Below are 12,946 nucleotides of genomic sequence, written 5' to 3'. Positions count from 1 at the left end.
GCTTCTATATGGAGATGCTACAGAATATGAGAGCTGAACTGAAGGTTGAACAGCAAGCCTTGCGGACTGAACAACAAGTTATGAATGCAAGGTTGTTGACTGTGGAGACCCAACCACAACAACCTACCCGTGGCTCTCATACAGCACCTGAGGTGGAAGCTTCATTGAACATAGTTGCTCAGTTAGTTAACAGGAGACCTATCCCTAATCTAAGAGCACCATAAAGGGTTCCTGTAGAGCAACCTACTTTTGAAGAACACATAAGGGGATACTTTTGAGACTGAATGTCCTGCACATCAGAGGTACTCAAGAGATTCACAGAAAGTCAAGCTTGATTTGAAGGAGTTTGATGGTAGACAAGACCCCCAATTGTTCTATGATTGGGAAGCTGCTTTGGATGACTATTTTGACTATTATGACTTACCTGAGGAACGAAAGATGAAACTAGCTCGTGCTAAGCTAGTTGAAGCTGCTCGTGATTGGTGGAGAACCTATGAGCAAGAGTTGGAAAAACGTGGTAGAGAGCCTACTACTTGGTAGGAGATGAAGCTTGAACCATATGACAAATATTTACCACGTAACTTCAGAGCTCACATATAAGATCAACTGAATTCTCTTCGTCAAGGGACTATGACTGTTGCAGAGTATATGAACAGATTTGATGCACTTTATTCTCGCACAGGCATAAGGGAGAATGAGAGACAATTACTATCTCGATTTCAACTGGGATTGCGAGCTGAAATCAACAGAGGAATTAGTATTGTTGATATATACTCAGTGAGGGATTGCTTTGACAAGGCCTTACAAGCAAAGGAGCTTATAGCACAGTCAGGTAGAAGGTTTGGTTTTCAAGCTGGGGAGGTCAAGAAAAATTTTTCAGCCACTAAACCTAGTAGTTCAGCACCCCCAAAGGTCACCTTTCCTCCACGGGTTGATTATAAAGGAAAGGCACCTATGGCAGGCAACAACAAGGTACAGTGCTTTCATTGCCAAGAGGTAGGACACTTTGCGAAGTCTTGCCCACATAAGCAGAGGGTTAATGCAGTGGTTGAAATTGAAGAACCCAATGGGGAAGATGAGTTAGCTCTTTATCCATACCCCTGGGAAGACGATGATGATGGTAGGTATGATTATGACCAGGAAGATACTAATGATGATGGCACTTATGGCATTCATGTGATAAGTAATGTCTTGGTGGCTGAAACCATAGAAGAAGACTCCACTAAAGGATTCTACAATGAAGAGAGCATAGAAGACAAGACTAAAGTTGTGGAAGATGAGGTAGTGATTGAAAGCACTCCACAACAAGTCTTTGGGTTTCATGATGACAAGGAAGAGCTTGTTCCTCCTACCCTTGATAAGAAGGCTACCAACATTGATGACTCTATTCATACAACATTCACGGTTGGTATAGATTCAGAGGTTGAGCATATAGAGTTTGTTATACCATCATGGTTCTTTGAAGAGAAAGCTCCACGCCTTGAAGACTACCTTCCAAAAGTCTACAAGCAACCTGAATTCTATTCGGGAACGATTATGGCTACTATTCACATGTTGTTCCCACCTCATCACTGCAAAATCCGATGACGAACTTTTTCAAGATAGAGAGAGTTGATGCAGATTAATAACCAAAATAGGGCTTATTTTATTAGGAATAAGCCTAGGGTTGGGTTGTATATGTGTTGGGCCTTCAGTCATGTGGTTTGGAATGTATTGGGCCACTTTTATGGATCTAAAAAAAGGGCTTTAAGATTGAGTACAGGATTACTAGTTAGTTTCCTTTTTCCATTAATTTCTTTTTCAGTTGGGCTTTGATGGGGTTAATTAGTTTCTAATTTCAGTCAGTAGTTAGTTTCTAATTTCAATAATTGTATTTTCCTAGTATCTATTTTCAGAATTGGAAACTAGAAGAGTTGTTTTTTATTTAGTTTCCATTTCAGTTTTGAAAACTAAACTTAGTTTCTATTTTGTAAAACCCCCATCATTATTATAAATAATGGAGAGCTCTCATTAGTAGAGCCATGATTTATACAAACAAAAAAATTGTTGCTTCTGCAATGTCTCTGCTTGCTTTTTGTTTGATCAAAGTGCTGGGTTTGGTATTTGATCCAAGTGACTCCTTGCAGCGCGAAGTCCAAGAGGTTTTCTTCATTATTTTTCAAGTTGGTTTTCAAGTTATTTTAAGGTTTTACTGCTGCCATTGAATCAGGTATTTATACTCTTGATTTCCTGCCCAGAATTCCTGAAAACAGAGCCAATTGACCTTTTCTGTTGGTACTAGTTCCAGGCATCGGATGGTTCCAAAACTTTGGTCGATTGTTTCCCTGTACCCCCTTAAGGATCGATCCAAGGTAGGCCTGATTCTGCCCATCCATTAGTGAGATATTACAAATCACCTTATTCTTGTCTTTTAGTGACCTGTCATGACCAGAACTGAACTCGATGGGTTTATTTCAGTTTCTGCTGGTTATTGAGCCTCTGTTGCATATTAATCCATTGATCTGAATTATTTGAAGCCTTATTCAATCATTGGTTTGCTTTTATTAGATTATCCTTGTTCTGTCCTAATCGTTACTGGCTGTTGAGATCAATAGCCTGCTGATTTGTCACTATTCTGTTGGAATGATTATTGCTGGTGTGTTTTGGGTATTTGGTTGTTCTTTGGTTTTAAAAGTTCCTGCAGTTTGGGTCTAGTTTGAGTTTTCAAATCTAGTCCTACATTACCTTGAGTAGCAACCATGTCTACCAGCTCATCTGTTTCTACTGGCAGAGACACCATGACTCTTCCTACCTTTCCTCCTTGTGTTATCAAGCTCGATGGCACAAACTACCTTATGTGGTCATGCTCGATCTGCATATCCATCAAGCCCCGTGGCTATTACTGGTACCTCACTGGAACCACGAAGTGTCCAACCACCGGTCCTGAGATTGACAAGTGGGAGTGTGCCAACTCTCTGGTTATGGCCTTCCTTGTCAACTCCATGTTGCCACAGCTTTCGCTTAACTATCTCCTCCTTGACTCCGCTGCGAAGATCTAGAAGTCTGTCCAGGATATCTATTCCCAGGGAGGGAATGATGCTCAGGTCTTTGAGCTTCGCTAGAAGGTTCGTGATCTGAGGCAGAGAGGGCTCACTCTGTCATATACTACTATGAGTTGCGGATACTATGGACTGAGTTGGATTTCTATGAGGAGTATACTCCTTCCACCCTGAAGATGTAACCAGTTTTCATAAGCAAGAGGACAAGATCAAGGTCTATGACTTTCTGGCAGGTCTGAATGTGGAGTTTGATCAGCTGCAGTCCCAGGTTTTGAGTCGTACCCCCTTTCCTACCTTGGATCAAGCATATACTGTGATCCAACTTGATGACAGTCAACGTACCACTATGCTTCCACAACAAGTCGCCACTCCTACCGAGAGATCTGCACTTGTCTCTGGCACTCAGTCCCTTAGTGCAGCCCCACAGTCTGGTGGCTCCTCTACTAGGACTCCAGTGAAGTGCGATTACTGTGGGAAGGAGCATCACACCAAGGAGCATTGCTGGAAGCTTCATGGTTGTCCTGCTGATAAATCTGGAAAAGGGTGAGGGAAGGGTCGTGCCAATACTTCTAGGCAGGCCGACCATACTGAGAGCCCTGACTCTGACTCTGCTCTTAGCACCTCAGTAGCCTCGCTATCCTTTGAGGAGCATACTGCCCTCCGGCACCTCTTGACACGTCCAAACTCTCCTACACCAGCCACTGCAAGCTCTGCTCAGGTATCTCCTTTTGTGGTTATACTATGTCTATCCCTTCTACCCTTCGATTATAGACTCTGGGCTTGTGATTATATGACAGGCCGCTTACCTATTTTTTCACAGTACACTACTTGTCCTTGTAATGGTAAGGTCAAATTGGCTAATAGAACTTATTCCACTATTTTGGGAAATGGCTCCGTTAGTTGTACCCCTTTTTATCGCTTTCTACTGTATTGCATGTTCCTTTTTTCCCATTAACCTTTTGTCCATTAGTAGTCTTAATTGCAAAAGTCACCCTTTTCCCTTCTCATTATGTTTTTCAGGATCTGGTGACAAGGGCACCGATTAGCCCGGTAGGGTATGTAGTGGTCTGCATCTACTTGATGATGACTCGGCATTGGTATCTGGGCAGGCTCTTCAGACATCTTCTACGTCACCTCCCATCTCTGAGTTACTGCAGTGGCATCGTCGGTTGGGACATCCCCCTTTGGGAACTTTAGCTAGAGTTTTTCCTTTCTTTAAAAATTGTAATTCGAGTCAATTTTTTTTAGGCATGTGTTTTGGCCAAACAAACTCGAATCACTTATTCTGTTTCTAGAAATAAAAGTGCCACTCCTTTTTCATTGATATATTCTGATATTTGGGGACCATCCCGCAATGTGTCTGTCAATGGTTATTGATGGTTTGTCTCTTTTATTGATTGTCATTCTCGGACTACTTGGGTTTATATGATGCGAACCAAGGGCGAGACCTTCTGTTGCTTTCAGCAGTTTCACCGCATGGTTCAGACTTAGTTGGTGCTACCATTAAGATCCTTCGAAGCGATAATGGTCGTAAATACTTTGAAGGGTCCTTTCAAGCTTACCTTTCCGATTATGGGATGATTCATCAGACTTGTTGTGTGGATACTCCGGCTCAGAATGGGGTTGCTGAGTAGAAGAATCGCCACCATTGTGAAGTAACATGCTTTCTTACATTTGAGATGCATGTTCCTCCCCAGTACTAGAGCGACGTAATTCTCACTGCTACCTTTCTCATCAACCGAATGCCTTCTCGGATCCCTGCCTTCCGCTCCCCTCTGAATCTTCAAGTTCCGCTGCTTATCCTGTTCCTCCAAAGGTATTCGGTAATGTTTGTTATGCTCACGATCATCATCCTCATGGAAAGTTTGATCCTCGTGGTCTTCAATGCATTTTTCTGGGGTATGCTCCTATTCAGAAAGGCTATCAGTGTTTTCATCCTCCTACTCGGCGTTGGTTTGTGACTATGGATGTTGTCTTTCACGAATCTGCGTCATACTACACTGCAAAACCTCTTCAGGGGGAGTCTCCTTCCATTATGGAAGATGTGCCGCCGTCTCTTAAAATTGCTATCCCTGCTAGTATCCCGTTTCAGGGGAGAATGACACTCTTACTTCTCCTACTTCGCCTCGGTCGGAGATATGTGTGTATAGTCGTAGAGAGTAGACTCAGACCACTACACATCCAGCATCTACCCTACCATGCCAGTTCTCTCCTCTCGAGCCTGATCTTGTCCCTTTGGACCCTGGTAATTCTCCTTCTCCTTCTCCTTCTGTTGATCAGTCTCTTGAGTTGCCTATTGCTGTTCGTAAAGGCATTAGGTCTTGTACTTTACATCTTATTGCTAAAACTGTTTCTTATGACTCATTTTCTCCTTCTCTACTATAGTTTAATATCTTCTCTTTCCTCTGTGTCCATTCCTCATACCTGGTAGGAAGCGAGTGGAGAATCACAATGGCAGGCAGCTATGGTTGAAAAGATGCAAGCTCTGAAGAAGAATGACACATGAGATCTGGTCTGTCTTCCGTCACAAAAGAAGACAGTTGGGTGCAAGTGGGTCTTCAGAGTAAAACAGAAGGTTGATGGTACAGTGGATCGGTACAAGGCAAGACTTGTTGCTAAAGGCTTCACAAAGACTTATGGGATTAACTACCAGGAGACTTTTGCTCTAGTTGCTAAGATGAACACAATTCGTGTTATCTTGGCTTGTGCCGCCAACTTAGATTGGGATGTCCAGTAGTTAGATGTGAAGAATGCCTTCCTTCATGGGAAACTTAAGGAGGAAGTGTCTATGGACATTTCTCTTGGGTTCACTTGCTCCAAAACCCAAGGGAAGGTATGCAAGCTGAAGTGTGCTCTGTATAGGTTGAAGCAATCCCCTCGTGCTTGGTTCGGACGTTTCCATAAGACTATGGTTGCTACAGGTTACTCTCAAAGCAATGCCAACCATATTGTTCATCAAGAGATCAGACGGGAAGATTGCTATCCTAATAGTCTATGTAGATGATATTGTTGTTACAAGCGATGATCTGGCTGAAATCTCTCACCTCAAGAGATACTTGAGTAAGGAATTCGAGATCAAAGATCTAGGACAACTTCGTTACTTCCTCGGTATTGAAGTTGCCAGGTCTTCTCGTGGGATCTACTTGTCTCAACAGAAGTATGTGCTTAATCTTCTCTCTGAGACAGGCATGTTGGGGTGTAAGCTGGCAGACACTCCTATTGAAGCTAATGGTCACTTGAGTAGCAAAGAAGGTGATCCTGTGGATAAGGGGAGATATTAGAGATTAATGGGGCAATTGATCTATCTCTCTCATACAAGCCCTAACATAGCATTTACCGTCATCCTGGTTAGTCAGTACATGCCTGATCCCTACTCAACCCACATGGAAGTTGTGCAGCATATTCTTCGGTACTTGAAATCTACCCCAGGACATGGCATCTTTTTTTCTCCTCTTGAACACCTTAGGGTGGAGGCCTTCACAAATGCTGACTGGGCAGGTTCCCCTGATGACCGCAGGTCTACTACTGGTTATTGCAACTTTTTTGGTGGTATAGTAACCTTGTTACATGGTGAAGCAAAAAGCAAGCCGTGGTTGCCCATTCAAGTGCCGAAGCAGAGTTCTGTGCTATGGCACATGGCATTTGTGAGCTCCTGCTTTAGCTGTTCTCACTGATTTGGCTGTTCCTTCTACACATCCTATGAAGCTCTTTTGTGACAGCAAATCTGCCATTAGCATTGTTCACAACCCTGTCCAGCATGATCGAACCAAGTATGTGGAGATCGATCGATACTTCATCAAAGAGAAGCTAGATATGGGCCTTATCACTGTGCCTTTTGTTCCCAATAGTAAACAACTGGCTTATGTATTTACTAAAGGTCTTAGCAGTAAGATGTTTCATCATCTTATCTACAAGTTGGGCATATGTGATATCTATGCACCAACTTGAGGGGGAGTGTTGTAATAATGGGTTTTATGGATTTTAGGGAAAGTGTCAGTTACCAAACGGACCCTAAGGGGTTTAATGGTCTTTGTAATTCTCTAGAATCTTCTCTCCATTGTTATAAATAAAGAGGGCTAGTGTCATATTAGACACAAGTCATTACCCCATCCAACAACTTAAAACAAACTTTATTGGTCTTAATGGCTACTTAAACCTCTTCATCCCAGCACCACATCTCCCTATAGGTCAGACGACTGCCCTTTGCTTCCCCTAGAACTTCTTTGGCAACCTTCTTAATACAGGTCATCATCTCGTCCCACATCACATTGTGTTATCACCCTCAAAGTCCTACTTTCCTTGTTTGATCACATTATCCAAAAATGTATTTAGGGGCTCACCTTTTAATCTCCACCACCTTATTTTAGGGTACATAGCTTCCCTCCTACGCTTTTGTGCATTGGGACGCATATCCCGAACCACCAGTCTATGTTGGGGGTAAGACTCTCATCAAGGATAACCTTACAGTCCTTACACAATGATTTGTCTACCCTTTTTGTTAGAAAGAAATCTATTTGACTGGTATGATTGTAACACCCTAATCTGATATTTATACCCCTACTTGTGGACAGGCAAGAAGAAAGAGCAGAGAAAGCCAATGCTGACATGGTTGGCAGCTCTAGAGTGCCAAGAAGGCAGAAGTGACCCCACCTGCTCCTGTTCCTGCCAACATCATTGGGGAACTCATCAGGAGGTGTGGACAAAGAGGTAAAGTTAATTGTAAGACTGAGTATAAAAAGATAAATAAATAAAAAGAGGGAGTGCAACATAAGAACTTCCCAGGGCGTCACCCATCCTAATACTACTCTCACCCAAGCACGCTTAACTAGGGAGTTTGGATGGGATTCGGTGCAGTTGTGCTGGTATGATCGTACCCAAATCGGTAGGTCCAAAACCGGCCAGCCAATTTTGCCTAGCAGAATGTAATTTTTGGGTTTTTACACTGTGGAGCCCACCTCTACTGTGCAAAATTCCCATTATACCCCTATAGGGAGAGACTTAAATGAGGCATGAAATGCATATTTTGTACTAATAAATAAATGGGAGGAAATGAATTTATAAGCTACTAGGTATTATATATATATATATATAGCATGTATGTAATTTATATGGAAATAAAAGAGGGCAGCCAAACAAGCCTTAGTTAACTTAAAAGGGCAGCTAAACAAACCTTACTTATAATGACTTAAGAGGGCAGCCAAACATACCTTAGAAATAATTTAAGAGGGCCAGCCAAACAGACCCTTGGGGCTGCCTCATATAAGGGATTAAGGGCTGAGAGGCAACACTTATTTTCGTTGGCTGCTGTAACAAGAAGGAGAAAAAGAAAGAGAGGAGAAGAAGAAGAAGGAAAGAGAAGGAAGAAGAGGAAGAAAGAGAAATGAGGAGGGAACTCACTCACCTCAAGCTGCTCCTAGATCAACTCTGCACCCAGGTAAGTGAACTTACTACTGCAGCAGGGTTAATTAGGTACTTTCATGTAGATTAGGCAGCTAGGGTTAAGGTTTTACCCAATTGTTTACTGCCAGGGAATCCCTGTGAGTAGAATAGTTGCCCAGTAAAAAAAAAAAAAAACCCCCTGATTTCTGTGGGCTATTGGGGACCCAATTGGTAAAAACTCAATCCCTGCTAAACCCTAGAACCTAGGACTCCTCCTTTTTCAGTAGGGATTGTGCAATAAGAGCTAGAATAGGGTTGATTTGGTGGAAATTCTGCCAAAACCCTAGGAACATAATTTTATTCAAGCTGGAATTATGCAATAGGGGCTGAATTAATTAGGTTAGGTTAGGTTAGGTTAGTATTATAAATGTTCATCTCAAATTGATGGCCAAGGCATAAGAAATACCCTAATTCTGCAGATCTCTTTAAATTCCTAAACTATTCCTGCAGAATTGGATTATATCAGTTTTGGGTGTAATAAATTGAAACTCAAAATTGGGTCAACTTGGCATTTAACCTTTTCCTTACTGACCTAGGATAAGTATTGGAAATTCAGAATGAAAAATTGATGCAATTCGGGCACTACACCAACCATGGTACAGAGTATGGAAAAGGCAGAATCAAATTCTGCAGAATAAAAGGAACAGACAGGTCCCGACCGGCCAACCGGTTTTGACCCAGGTAACCCACCGATTAGGGTTCCCGAAACCAGATGGGCTGTATAACAGGTTACTAAACCTTTGGACATAAGTTTGAATTATATATAAGAATTAATGATAAACATAACCCATGACTGTAGGGTCCAATGTTCGGAATTTCATATAACCTCGAGGACTGTAAGTATGGATGAAACCCCTTCATCCAATGAGGATCGATTAGTGATTTTCTATATCTAATTCTACTATAGAAAAGGTTTAAGAAATCAAAGAATCAATATGTATATAGGAAGGAACAGACAAAGAACTCTATAGGTTGGGTATGGGAATGCTATACTTATAGTAAGTGGGTAAAATGTAGGAATTTGTGATGTACCTAATGATTTAAATATCTGTTGAATAGGGAACATAAGTGACAGTGGGCAATTTTCTTGAATCCAAGAAGCGAACTTGCAAAAATTGAATACCAAGGTGAGTGGGTGCCCTTCTCAACCCCCATTCTTTTGGTGTGTTTATTAATGTTGAGCATGCATTACTTATTGTATTTGTGCATTTGCATTGCATTACTTGCTGTATTTGTGCATTGGCATTCATTTTCATCATTTGCGTCTACTTGCATATCTATGGTATGATGGATATGATGGTGGTGGAAATGTGGAAGGAAAGGTAAGTGAGATGGGTCACGTGCAGGTGCCCCAGATTCTTCTAGACCATCATCCTTTGTGTCACTCAAACGCTCGTAGTATTTAGAGCGTATGGATCGAAAGATTTCCATAAGGTTGGTATTGACATCACTGGCTCGCAGTTGCACCAGTCCTGACTCATCATCCTTTGTGTCACTCCCTATGTGGATTAGGGAGATGTATTCTTTGACCTGTTCCCCTATGGCCAATGCGGTTACTGCTTTGAGAAGATCAACTGTAACCTCTTCAATTACCTCTGGTTTGTCCTCTGAAAATATAGTGGGCTGAATTAGAGAAGTGGGATCACTCTCCTGGCCTTCCTTTAAAGCATTCACTGACCCTATTGATGAGGTTATCTTTGGGGAATCTGGTAGTGCAAGCATATCTTTCCAATTATACCCATCCATCCATCCTTCTTTTGGGTTATATACAGAACCTTAAGAATGAGATTGGTATGAGGGTGATGAGGGATACGAAGCTGGATGGTATAAAGATGATGTAATGTGAGAGGTAGGATATGAAAATTAGGGGTGATAGGATGAGGAAATTCCTTCTCCTTGATGGTGGGGGAAAGGTTGATGATATGGCGGAGGCTGATAATATAGTGAAGGTGGGAGGTATGGTGGAGGTTGGTAATATGGTACGATGGATTTTTTTATTGATGAGGAAGGATGAAAGGCGAGAATCCTATCTTTTGATGATTCTCTTCTTTTGGGAGTCTTCATGACTCTAGCCCTTTGACTCATGAGTTTCCTATAAGTGCGGGCATTCATATGACTCTTTCGTGCTCTAGGTACAATGAGTTGACTGGGGTCACTCTCTATGGCTTCTTCCTCTAGACTGTTCATATGATCAGGGAGTGGATTGGTGTTGATACTGGGAGATTGCTTGACCTTGACTTCAATGGTCCCGTTGTCGACCAAGTCCTAGATCGCATGTAGGAGACCTATGCATCTTTCAGTGTTGTGCCCTTTCTGAGTATGGTAAGCACAATATTCATGATCCCTATACCAAGCTGGGGGAGGGTTGCTAATTACTCTTAGAGCCACTGTCCCTAGCAATCCCTGTTTCTTTAACTTCTTATATACTGCTGTCACGGGCATTCCCAAATCAGAAAACTACCTTCTTGGACTAGGGGCCTTCTAAGAGGGTGCACCTGCTTGTATTACAAATGGCTGTGAAGAAGTGGCTGGTGAGATTGACTGCTGAACTTCACTCACCATATTAGTTTCTGGACCCTTTCCACATCCTACTCTGGTGTTCTTCCCTACATCTTAGGAGGGTCCTTGATACTGGGCTTCCCTTAGGATTCTGTTCTCCACCCGTGTGCCAGTGGCTATCAAGGCATCAAAAGTCTATAGATGTTTGTAGTAAAGAACATCATAATAAGTCTTTGATAAGTTCTCTATCACAGTGCATATATGGTTCGGATGATTTGTTGTGCACCATATAGAATGTGGGCTAGGTATCATAAACCCAAGTGCTACACCCCTTGTCCGTAGGGGGTTAGGTACGGACTGATCCCAATAAAAGTGATTGTCTAATCAGCAGTGCACTTTGAGTGGTACGACGTACTGTACCAGTGGTGGATGTGTATGGATGTGAGTGTGTATGACAGGATACCAAGTACTTTATGCTTGTAGATATATTTATGATATAGGGTTACCTTTTAGGGGTTAGCCGGTGTGGACTGGGACCCGTACCGGCACTGGCTGGCCCCTGCCGACGGCGTAGCTTGTATACCTTAGGCCCAACGTACAGGGTAGGGTATGCCACCTACGTTGGTAGCACTTATACCCATAGGTGATGAGACCTAGTAATTGATTAGAAATTTTGTATAGTTAATTAAATGGACTCATGAGCATCATTCTCTATGTGTGGAGCATGCATAAGCATCATTCTCTGTGTGGAGCATGTATTGCATATGGATGTGTGTGCTTGTTCTCCGCCACCCCTCACTGAGCATTACCAGTGCTCACCCCTTCTATTTACTCCTAGATGTCGAGGTTAAACCCAGTATTTTGTCGACTTCCTGCTCTGATTATGAGACAGTGGCCATGGACAACTTAGCCAATCTTCAAGAAGATGGAATCGACCATGGACTCGACTGCGAATGCGACGACTGTGCCTACGGAGGCCAATTCTTCTAAGGAATAGAATGGACTATTCTTATGCCTTTTTGTGTATATATTCCTACTGATGCATACTCTTATGTATATAGTCTACTACTGAGATACTGTAAACTGTGAATATTCTCTTTTTGTAAGGTATGTAACTCTGATCTGAATAATTGTAAATATATTTTATCACTTAGTTGGCACTGGACCTTATGTAAGATATTTTTGTTGGACTGTGCATATATATATAAACTCTGATCTTTCGTAGTGTAATTGTGGTGTTATGATCTGCCCTAGTCTAGATCCAGGAGAAACAGGCTGACTGGATACGGTAAAGTGTCCAGTGCCTCATGCCTTAGCCTATTGAAGGCAAGGCAAGGTGTGACAATGATTCCCAAAATTGTAGGTAAGTGCTCTATTTTTGAAAAGAAAGTGTTCACAATGAAAAGATCATAAGCTACTGCAAAGTTCAGGATTGAGATCCACTCCTCATTCCTCTCCCCACCCCCGTGGCCTCCATGGACACCTTCATATCCTCTACGATCACCCTCAACATGTCCGTTAAAGTCACCTCCAAAATAATAAATCCATACTGATTAAGACTCTGCATTAAATCATCCATGTGATCCCAAAATCGACACTTGATACTTTCATCCAATTTTCAAGAAATCTCTAAATTAAACCCTAGTTCAAGAAAGTGAGATTTCAGGATTTAGTCATCATTTTAATTTGAGATTTTGAGAACTTATTCCATCCTTCAAAACCAATATTTGATGGAAATATCTTCCTCATCCATCTAGAGTTGCTATCTTGATTGAAGTCTATTTTCAGATCTGAGAACCACCCTAAATCAACCCTGCGATAGGAGTATATAGGCTGCTGCCTACTGTTATATTCTGGCTGGGGTTATTGGCTGTATTTGCTAGGTATTGTTGGAAGTCCTAGGGATTGAAATAACCTATTTCACGTACTGTTATTACATGTTCTTGTACCGATATCCGACAGAACCAGTA

General features: G+C 42.0%; 1 protein-coding gene and 1 pseudogene across 2 annotated transcripts in view; both read right to left on the bottom strand.

Moving 5' to 3' along the window:
- Nucleotides 1-12,946, bottom strand: part of LOC122079365 (putative callose synthase 6) — a 74,817-nt gene that overhangs the window by 47,746 nt on the left and 14,125 nt on the right. The gene's annotated exons all lie outside the window — the stretch shown is intronic.
- Nucleotides 7,796-7,914, bottom strand: LOC122080515 (annotated as a pseudogene).

This window comes from Macadamia integrifolia, chromosome 5 (genome assembly GCF_013358625.1).
Source record: "Macadamia integrifolia cultivar HAES 741 chromosome 5, SCU_Mint_v3, whole genome shotgun sequence".
In the NCBI taxonomy this organism is placed as follows: Eukaryota; Viridiplantae; Streptophyta; class Magnoliopsida; order Proteales; family Proteaceae; genus Macadamia; species Macadamia integrifolia.
Note: the sequence above shows the minus strand (reverse complement) of the source record. Positions and strands in the feature narration are given on the sequence as shown.